The sequence below is a fragment of the Plecotus auritus genome, assembly GCF_963455305.1.
Source record: "Plecotus auritus genome assembly, chromosome: 1".
In the NCBI taxonomy this organism is placed as follows: Eukaryota; Metazoa; Chordata; class Mammalia; order Chiroptera; family Vespertilionidae; genus Plecotus; species Plecotus auritus.
Genome location: NC_137770.1, coordinates 95,723,263 through 95,732,943, shown reverse-complemented (window position 1 = coordinate 95,732,943; position 9,681 = coordinate 95,723,263).

Here is a 9,681-nt window from a genome sequence, read left to right as displayed (position 1 = left end):
AAAACAATAAGAAGGAAATTGCAGAAAATACACATCAAATGAAGGATTTCACACTTCCTGCATTTGCTATTAAACACAGTGTCAAGAAACAGGCTATTTCTTGTACCACTTCTGCCAGAAATGAAATTCTGAACCACTTAAATGATTTCCCAGTCAAAATTATGGGCCCATGAATATATCTAATAACAACTCCTACATCCTTTGCCACTGAGGAGCCAATTTCCCCAATTCTATTATGAAATGTAAAAGTCAAGCAAACATCCTATCTAATAAAGAGGGAATATGACCATCGCGCCCTCACAAAGATGGTGGCGACCACAGCAAATAAGGCGGGAATATGCTAATTGACTGTCACGCCCTCAAAGATGGCAGCACCCACAGCCACAAGATGGTGGTGCCCAGTCCTCTCAGCCCTGCCGGGGCGGCAGGCATGTGGCATGGCCGAGCCCACCCCCAGGCGGGTCCGGCCGCTCTGCGCACCTGCCTCTGGAGTCCCTCAGTCCCCTCAGCCGCCCAGGGCCGGCCCAAGGTGCAGGCAAGCCTCAGATGATGGCTGCCCAGCCGCCCAGGGCCACCCCCTCCAGTGCATGAATTTTCGTGCACCAGGCCTCTAGTGATTTATAAGCTATGCAGATAGGCAGACATTACATGTTCTTCTCCCTTGTTGCAGATATGGGAACTTTCTCTGGAAAGAGGCTCACAAAACTTTGCCATATGTTGCTTAGGAAAAATAGATCTCAGTCACAGGAGATTATTCCCTTCTGCTTTCCCTAAGTAGGAAAAACCTTTAGCAACAGTGTCAGAAAACCCCAGGTAGGGGGTTTTCTTACTGTCAGTCTTGTCTGAATTATCCCTCTTAACGCAGGTACTATTGTGTAATTTCTTGACTATTTTTCCATTTATGATACAACTGCTACCAAGAAATACATTGTTTTAGGCTGAAACCGGTTTGGCTCAGTGGATAGAGCATCGGCCTGCGGACTGAAGGGTCCTGGGTTCGATTCCGGTCAAGGGCATGTATCTTGGTTGCGGGCACATCCCCAGTAGGAGGTGTGCAGGAGGCAGCTGATCGATGTTTCTCTCTCATCGATGTTTCTGACTCTCTATCCCTCTCCCTTCCTCTCTGTAAAATATCAATAAAATATATTTTTTTTAAAAAATCAGGTGCCTATACTTTCATATAAGGATTTCTGGTACCAAAAATGAACCAATCAAACCTTATTATGCAACATGACCAACAGAGGCAACTCTATTATATGACCTATACATTTCTGGTTTAAGATAGGCCATTCACACTAGATGACTATTGTTGTGTTGGCTGTTGTCATTTTTTATTTGTAAATCTAAGGGAAAAGAGGTCAGTGTACCTGACTAAGTAGTCAGGTATTACATATTTTAAAAATTCTTGTGACACACCGGTTGAAAATCACTGTTTTAGGCTAATGAGAGAACCCATTAAGCTAAGTGAAGCTAAAGATATAGCATGCTGTTCAAATAATTTCAAATGAAAAGTACAGAGAGAATTGCAAACAGTAGGATAGGCATGCCAAATTCAAAAAATTTGTGTGGCATTACATTAATGTTATCTAAGAAAATGTGCCATAATTATCAGCTTACAAGGTATCTTTCTTTTCACTTTAAAAGTATTCAAAATTACCTTGTACTCAATATGCCTATCTATACTAATAAAAGGGTAATGTGATAATTAGACTAAACATCTTCTGGATAAAGCCACAGTGGCGGGGGCCGAGGCAGAGGCGGTTCGAGGTGATTAGGCTAGCAGGGGAGAGCAGTTAGGGGGCCACCAGGCCAGCAGCGGGGAGCAGTTAGGGGGTGATCAGGCCAGCAGACAGAGGCGGTTATGGGCAATCAGGCTGGCAGGCAAAGGTGGTTAGGGGTGATCAGGCAGGTAGGGGAGCATTTAGGTACATCAGGCCAGCAGGCAGAGGTAGTTAGGGGCGATCAGGCAGACAGGCAGGCAAGCGGTTAGGAGCCAGCAGTCCCAGATTGTGAGAGGGATGTCCGACTGCCGGTTTAGGCCCAATGCCCCGAGAGGTCCCATAGGGTGCAGGCCAGGCTGAGGGACCCCCCCCACACACACACATGCACCAATTTTGTGCACTGAGCCTCTAGTCTATAATAATAAAAGTGTAATATGCTAATTAGACCAGCAGCTGAACAACCTTCCAGACGAAGTGGGGGCTGCGAGGGCCAAGCCCCTTGATTTTCGTGCATTGGGCCTCTAGTATTACAGAAAAGAGGTCAGTAAGGAGTGATTGGGCTTAGAGTAGGGGTGGGAAACACCTTATTTTGGGCTGTATAAGGCCCATGAAATCATTTGGTCTGGCCCTGCCAAGGAATTAGGAGTAAGTTAATTAAATGTTTGATCTAATATTTTTAAGCAGGCTGAGTAGTATTCTGTTGTATATTTGTACCACTTCTCCTTTATCCAATCATCTATTGAAAGACATATTGGTTGTTTTCATAGTTTGGCCACCATGAATAGTGCTGCAATGAACATAGGGGTGCATATATCTTTGTGCACACATATATTAGAATTTTTGTGATAGATACCCAGGAGAGGATTGCTGAGTCAAATGATAACTCTATTCTTAGTTTTTTAAGGAACTGCCACATGGTTTTCCCATAGTGGCTGTACCAGTCTACATTCCCACAAGCAGTGAATGAGGATTCCCTTTTCTCCACAACCTCTCCAGCACTTGTCATTACCTGTCTTGTTAATAATAGCTATTCTAACAGGTGTGAAGTGATATCTCATTGTAGTTTGGACTTTCATTTCCCTAAGAATCAGTGAGGTTGAACATCTTTTCATACTAGTGGCCCGGTGCACAGATGTGCACATTGAAAGGAAACCGGGAACCCGCATGCCCGGGGAGTTTTCACATCCCTGTGAGCCGTGGAGAAGTCACGTGGGGAGTCTGTCCTCTCCTCAGCTTCCTGAAAAAATATTTCTAAATGTCCCTTCTGTAGCCAGGGTCATGCCTTGCTGCCTGGGAGGTCCCTGGTAGATGCCTTGGGCCATGCTGGACACTTTCCACTGCTCGGGGCTGGATAAGAGACTCTCCGAGGTGAAAAATACGAAGTTGAGGATCTCAGGGGGCAGGTGTGCTCTGTTGCCCACGTCCCCACCCTTCAGATCCATCTCTCTTTGACTTTTACCCCATTGTCAGTCGCCACCTTGTGGCCACTGTTATATTTCTGCCTTCCTCTGTAGCTCTGGGGCAATCGGTAAGGGATGAGATTTGATCTCCATGCCCGAGGCAGTGTTCCAGGAACCCGGCGGCAATATCAGGCTCATCCTGGTTACTCCAAGTGTCTGCGCTTCAACTGTTCTCTGGAAATTGTAACTGCAGGCTTATGAGGTAGGAGGGATGTAGCAGTGCGCGAAGCAGCAGGCAGCTGGGGAGGAGCTGGAGCCCTGGTGGGGCGCCATCCACTGCTCCCGCTCACCTCGGCCCTGCTGGGCCTGCAGCCGCCACTTGGCAACTGTGCTTGCCAACCATGAGCCCGGCTTCTAGCTGAGCTGCGCTCCCACTGTGGGAGTGCACTGACCACTAAGAAATCAGAAACACCAATCAGAAAGAATATGTGGGGGCAGCTCCTGCTCAGCATCAGTGCGTGTTATAGCAACTGGTCAACCAGTAGTTCCGGTCGTTTGGTGGAAATGGTCACTTAGGCTTTTATATACATAGATTGGCCATTTGTATGTCTTCTTGGGAGAGGTGTCTGTTCAGGTCGTCTTCCCATTTTTTTTAAAAGGGTATATTTATTTTTTTAAATCTTTATTGTTGAAAATATTACATATGTCCTTCCCCTTGACCTCTTCTAGCCCACTCCCCCACCCCAGGCCTTCACCAGCCTATTGTCTGTGTCTAAGGGTTATGCATATATGCATACAAGTTCTTTGGTTGATCTCTTCCCACCCACCCACCCTCCCCGCCTTTTCTCTGAAGTTCATAAGTCTGCTCCATGCTTATATGTCTCTGGATCTATTTATTTTGTTAATTAGATTCCACATGATGAATGACATCATGTTATACTTATCTTTCTCTGACTGGCTTATTTCCCTTAGCATAATGCTCTCCAGGTCCATCCATGCTATTGCAAATGGTAAGAGTTCTTCCTTTTTTACAGCTACATTGTATTCCATTGTGTAAATGTACCACAGCTTTTTAAAAATATATATATTTTATTGATTTTCTTACAGAGAAGAAGGGAGATGGTTAGAGAGTTAGAAACATCGATGAGAGAGAAACATAGATCAGCTGCCTCCTGCACACCTCCTACTGGGGATGTGCCTGCAACCAAGGTACGTGCCCTTGACTGGAATCGAACCTGGGACCCTTCAGTCCACAGGCCGATGCTCTATCCACTGAGCCAAACCGGTCAGGGCTACCACAGCTTTTTTATTCACTCATCTGCGATGGGCACTTGGGCTGTTTCCAAATATTAGCTATTGTAAGTTGCACTGCTATGAACATAGGGGTGCATATATTCTTTCTGATTGGTGTTTCTGATTTCTTAGGATATATTCCTAGACATGGAAACTGGGTCAAATGGGAGCTCCATTTTTAATTATTTGAGGAAACTCCATACTCATTTCCACAGAGGTTTCACCAGTTTGCATTCCCACCAGCAGCGTACTAAGGTTCCCTTTTCTCCACATCCTCACCAACACTTGCCTGCCCATTTTTTAATTGCATTATTTGTTTGTTTGGTGTTGAGTTTTATGAGATCTTTATATTTTGGTTATTAAACCTTTGTCAGAATGGCTGTTTGCAAATATCATCTCCCATTCGGTCAGTTGTCTTTTTGTTTTGTTGTCAGTTTCTTTTGCTGTGCAGGAGCTTTTTAGTTTGATATAGCCAGATTCATTTATTTTAGCCTTTACTACCCTTGCCTTTGAGGTCAAATTCATAAAATGCTCTCTGTGACCAAGATGTGTAAGTTTAGTACCATGTTTTAGTCTATGTAATTTGTTTCAGCTCTGGTATTTAGGTCTTTGATCCATTTTGAATTTTGTATATGGGGGCAAACTGTAATCATTCTTTTGCATGTGGCTTTCCAGTTTTCCCAGCACCATTTAATGAAGAGGCTTTCTTTTCTCCATTGTGTGTTTCTGGCTCCTTTGTAAAAAATGATCTGTCCATATACATGTGGTGTTATTTCTGGGCTCTCAGTTCTGTTCCATGGATCTGTGTATCTATATTTTTTGCCAATAGCACGTTGTTTTGATTAGTGTAGCTCTGTAGTATAATTTCAAGTCAGGTATTGTGATACCTCCAGCTACATTCTTTTTTTCAAGATTGCTTTGGCTGTTTGAGGTATTTTGTGGTTCCATAATAATCTGATGATTTTTTGTTCTATTTTTTTAAATTACATTGGGATTTTGATGGGGATTCCATTGAATCTGTATGTTGCTTTGAGTAATATGGCCATTTTAACTATGTTGTTTTTTCTAGTCCATGAGCACGAAATGTATTTCCATTTTGTTGTATCCTTTTCAATCTTTTTTTTAATGTTTTTTAAATTGATTTCAGAGGGAGAGAGTTAGAAACATCAATGAGAGAGAAGCATTGATTGGCTTCCTCCTGCATGATCCACACTGGGGATCAAGGCCACAACCCAGGCATGTGTCCTCAATAGGAATCGAACTGTGACTTCCTGGTTCATAGGTTGATGCTCAACCACTAAGCCACACCAGCTGGACCTTTTCAACCTCTTTTAATAATGCTTTGTAGTTTTCAGTATATAGGTCTTTTTTTTTAATATATTTTATTGATTTTTACAGAGAGGAAAGGAGAGGGATAGAGAGTTAGAAACATCGATGAGAGAGAAACATAGATCAGCTGCCTCCTGCACACCCCCTACTGGGGATGTGCCCGCAACCAAGGTACATGCCCTTGACCAGAATCGAACCTGGGACCCTTCAGTCCGCAGGCCGACACTCTATCCACTGAGCCAAACCAGTTTGGGCTCAGTATATAGGTCTTTTATATCCTTTGTTAAGTTTATTCCTAGGTGTTTTATTCTTTTCGATTGCAATTACAAACGGAATTGTTTTTTTATTTTCCTGAAGTTTCGTTGTTAGTATATAGTATATAGTATATAGGAAAGCAGTGGGGTTTTGTACATTAATTTTTGTATCTTGCAACTTTACTGTATTTGTTTGTTTCTAATAGTTTTTTGGTGGAGTCTTCAGGATTTTTATGTACAGAACGATGTCATCTGCAAGTAGGGACACTTTTACTTCTTCCTTCCCAATTTGGATGACTTATTTCATTCTCTTGCCCGATTGTTCTGGCTAGGTACAGGGGTCCTCAAACTACAGCCTGCGGGCCACATGTGGCCTGCTGAGGACATTTATCCGGCCCGGCGGGTGCCGCTGCCTGTCCCACTTAGCAGCCAACTTGTCCCGGGCCCGCAGTGTGCATAGGAATTTGTTCATAGTTTTTTTTTTTTAAACTATAGTCCGGCCCTCCAACGGTCTGAGGGACAGTGAACTGACCCCCTGTTTAAAAAGTGTGAGGACCCCTGGTAGGACTTCCAGAACTATGTTGAATAAGAGTGTTGAGAGTGGGCATCCTTGTCTTGTTTTACAGGAAAAGCTTTGTTTTCACCATGGAGTATGATAGTGGTTGAGGATTTGTCTTATATGTCCTTCACTATGTTGAGATGCTTTCCTTCGATACCTATTTTATTGAGTGTTTTAATCACAAATGGATGTTGTATCTTATCAAATGCTTTTTTTAATTTTTATTTATTATTTATTTTTTTCTTTTATTTTTTTTTATTAAGGCATTAATGCGTACATATCTTACCATTGCTCCCCCTACCCCACTCCCATACATGCCCTCACCCCCAATGTTTTGCATCCGTTGGTTACTCTTATATGCATGCAAGTCCTTCAGTTGATCTCTTATTTCCCCCACCTCTCCCTAACCTTCCTGCTGTAATTTGACAGTCTGTTTGATGCTTTACTGCCTCTGTATCTATCTTTTTGTTCATCAGTTTATAATGTTTTTTATTATCCACAAATGAGTGAGATCATGTGCTATTTTTCTTTTCATTGACTGGCTTATTTCACTTAGTCAGTGTTCTCTAATTCCATCCAGGTTGCTACAAATGGTAAAAATCAAATGCTTTTTTTACATCTACGGATAAGATCAGATGATTTTTATCCTTTTCTTTGTTAATGTGGTATATTACATTGATCGATTTGCATATGTTGAACCATCCTTGTGTCCCTGGGATGAACCCCACTTGATTGTGATGCATTATTGTATTCAGTTGACTAGTATTGTTTAGGATTTTTGCATCTGCATTCATCAGAGATATTGGTCTGTATTTTCTTTCGTGTTATCCTTGTCAGGTTTTGGTATCAGGGTTATGTTGGCCTCATAAAATATATTAGAAGGTATTGTCTCCTCTTCAATATTTTGGAAGAGTTTGAGAAGGATAAGTTTCAAATCTTCTTTGAATGTTTGGTAGAATTCACTTTGAATTGTCTTTGAAACCATGGTGTCCTGGACTTTTATTTTTGGGATGCTTTTCAGGGTTGTTTCCATTTCTCCACTGCTGATCAGTCTATTTAGATTTTCCAGTTCTTCCTGATTCAGTCTAGGAAGGTTATATATTTCTAGGAACTTAGCCATTTCTTCTAGGTTATTGAATTTGGTGGCATATAGTCTTTCATAGTATTCTAGTATTATCCTTTGTATAACTGTGATGTCTGTAGTAACTTCTCTAGAGCAGAATTTTAAAAATGACTGCTTCTAATCCCCAGCAATGAATGGAATCATCTAGATTTGAGCTGTAATTATGGCTTTTCAGTTTTGGATATAACTTACTTAGCTTTATTAATAATTATTGCTAGGTTTTAAGGAAGACCAAAACTTATTTACATTTAGTTGTTTAACCAAGGTTCTCACTAACACAATTTTTGTTGTTTTTTGTTAATCCTCACCTGAGGATATTTTTCCCATTGTTTTTTAGAGAGAGTGGAAGGAAGGGGTAGAGACATCAATGTGGGGGGGACACAATGATTGGTTGCCTCCTGTACGCACTACGATAGAGCCAGGGATCGAGCCTGCGACCGAGGTATGTGTGCACTGGACCGGAATTGAATTCATGACCCTTCAGTCTGCAGGCCGGTGCTCTAACCACTTAGCCAAACCAGCTAAGGCTCTAACACAATTTTTCTTAGAGATAATTCAAATTCTTTGGTTGCTTTTTGTATTCAAATAGTAAAAGACTTGTTTTACTATGTACACCGAAGTCAAATTGAAATTCCTTCACATTTATTTTAAATGCTTTCTTCCATTTTTTACTGAAATATTTGTTTATATGTACTAGAGCTACCTGAAAAAGATATTTATTCAATTTTATTTTATTCTAGAGGCCCAGTGCACGAAATTCATGCGGGGGGGGGGGGAGGGGAGGGGGCAGTGGTCCCTCAGCCCGGCCTGTGCCCTCTAGCAGTCTGGGAGCCCTCAAGGGATGTCCGACTGACAGCCAGCAGTTGGACATCCTTAGTGCTGCCATGGAGGCGTGAGAGGTTCCCGCCACCGCCGCTGCGCTTGCCAGCCGTGAGCCCAGCTTTTGGCTGAGCGGCACTCCACCTGTGGGAGCACACTGACCACCAGGGGGCAGCTCCTGCGTTGAGCATGTGACCCCTGGTGGTCAGTGCATGTCATAGCAACCAGTCGTTCTGCTCTTTGGTCAATTTGCATATTAGCCTTTTATTATATAGGATTATGGTTTACTTTTTAGACCCCCTACATCCACTGACATAGGGTATTAATATTATACTAATTTTATATACTTTAATACTCATGAGACTTTAGTTCTAATAAATTTCCTGGTTTTCTTGCCTACTGTGTAGTAGTATTTGTCAATTACTTTTTAAAAAAATATATGTTTTTTATTGATTTCAGAGAGAAAAAGAGGGAAAGAGAGATAGAAACATCAATGATGAGAATCATTGACTGGCTGCCTCCTTCACGCCCCACACTGGGGATTGAGCCCGCAACCTGGGCATGTACCCTGACAGGGAATCAAACTGTGACCTCCTGGTTTATAGGTCAATGCTCAACCACTGAGCCATGCTGGCTGGGTGCATTACATTTCTTTTTAGCTATGTGACATTATATTCCTATTTAAGATTAATGCAATTTGACTACATATCAGAACTTACTAGTAGAGCCTCTCACATTATAATATACTGTATTCATTTGAATAAAAATGGTTTATGTAACACTCTAAAATCACTTTTACTACATGATGAAGATACATTTTTTCCAAAAACTTATGCCATAAAACTGTAATGTAGTGTGTGTATGTATATGTGTGTGTGTGTAGGATATACCTTATATCCTATATGCCAACAAATGTGATAATTCCAGAATATTGACATCCATCACATCACATTGTTAATTTGCCCTTTCTTGTTATAGTTTGTTGATAATTCATTTCTAAGTGTGTTTTTGTTTTATAATTACATAAGCATTGTAAGCTTAAGGAATTATATACCTAATTTTATATTTGTATATATTTCAGTAACATATTAATAAAATTCAGGAAGAATCAAATGTTGTATGACATTAGATCTAGCTAGTGGTCTAAATTGGGAATATAACATATCAAAAAGTTAAAAAACCA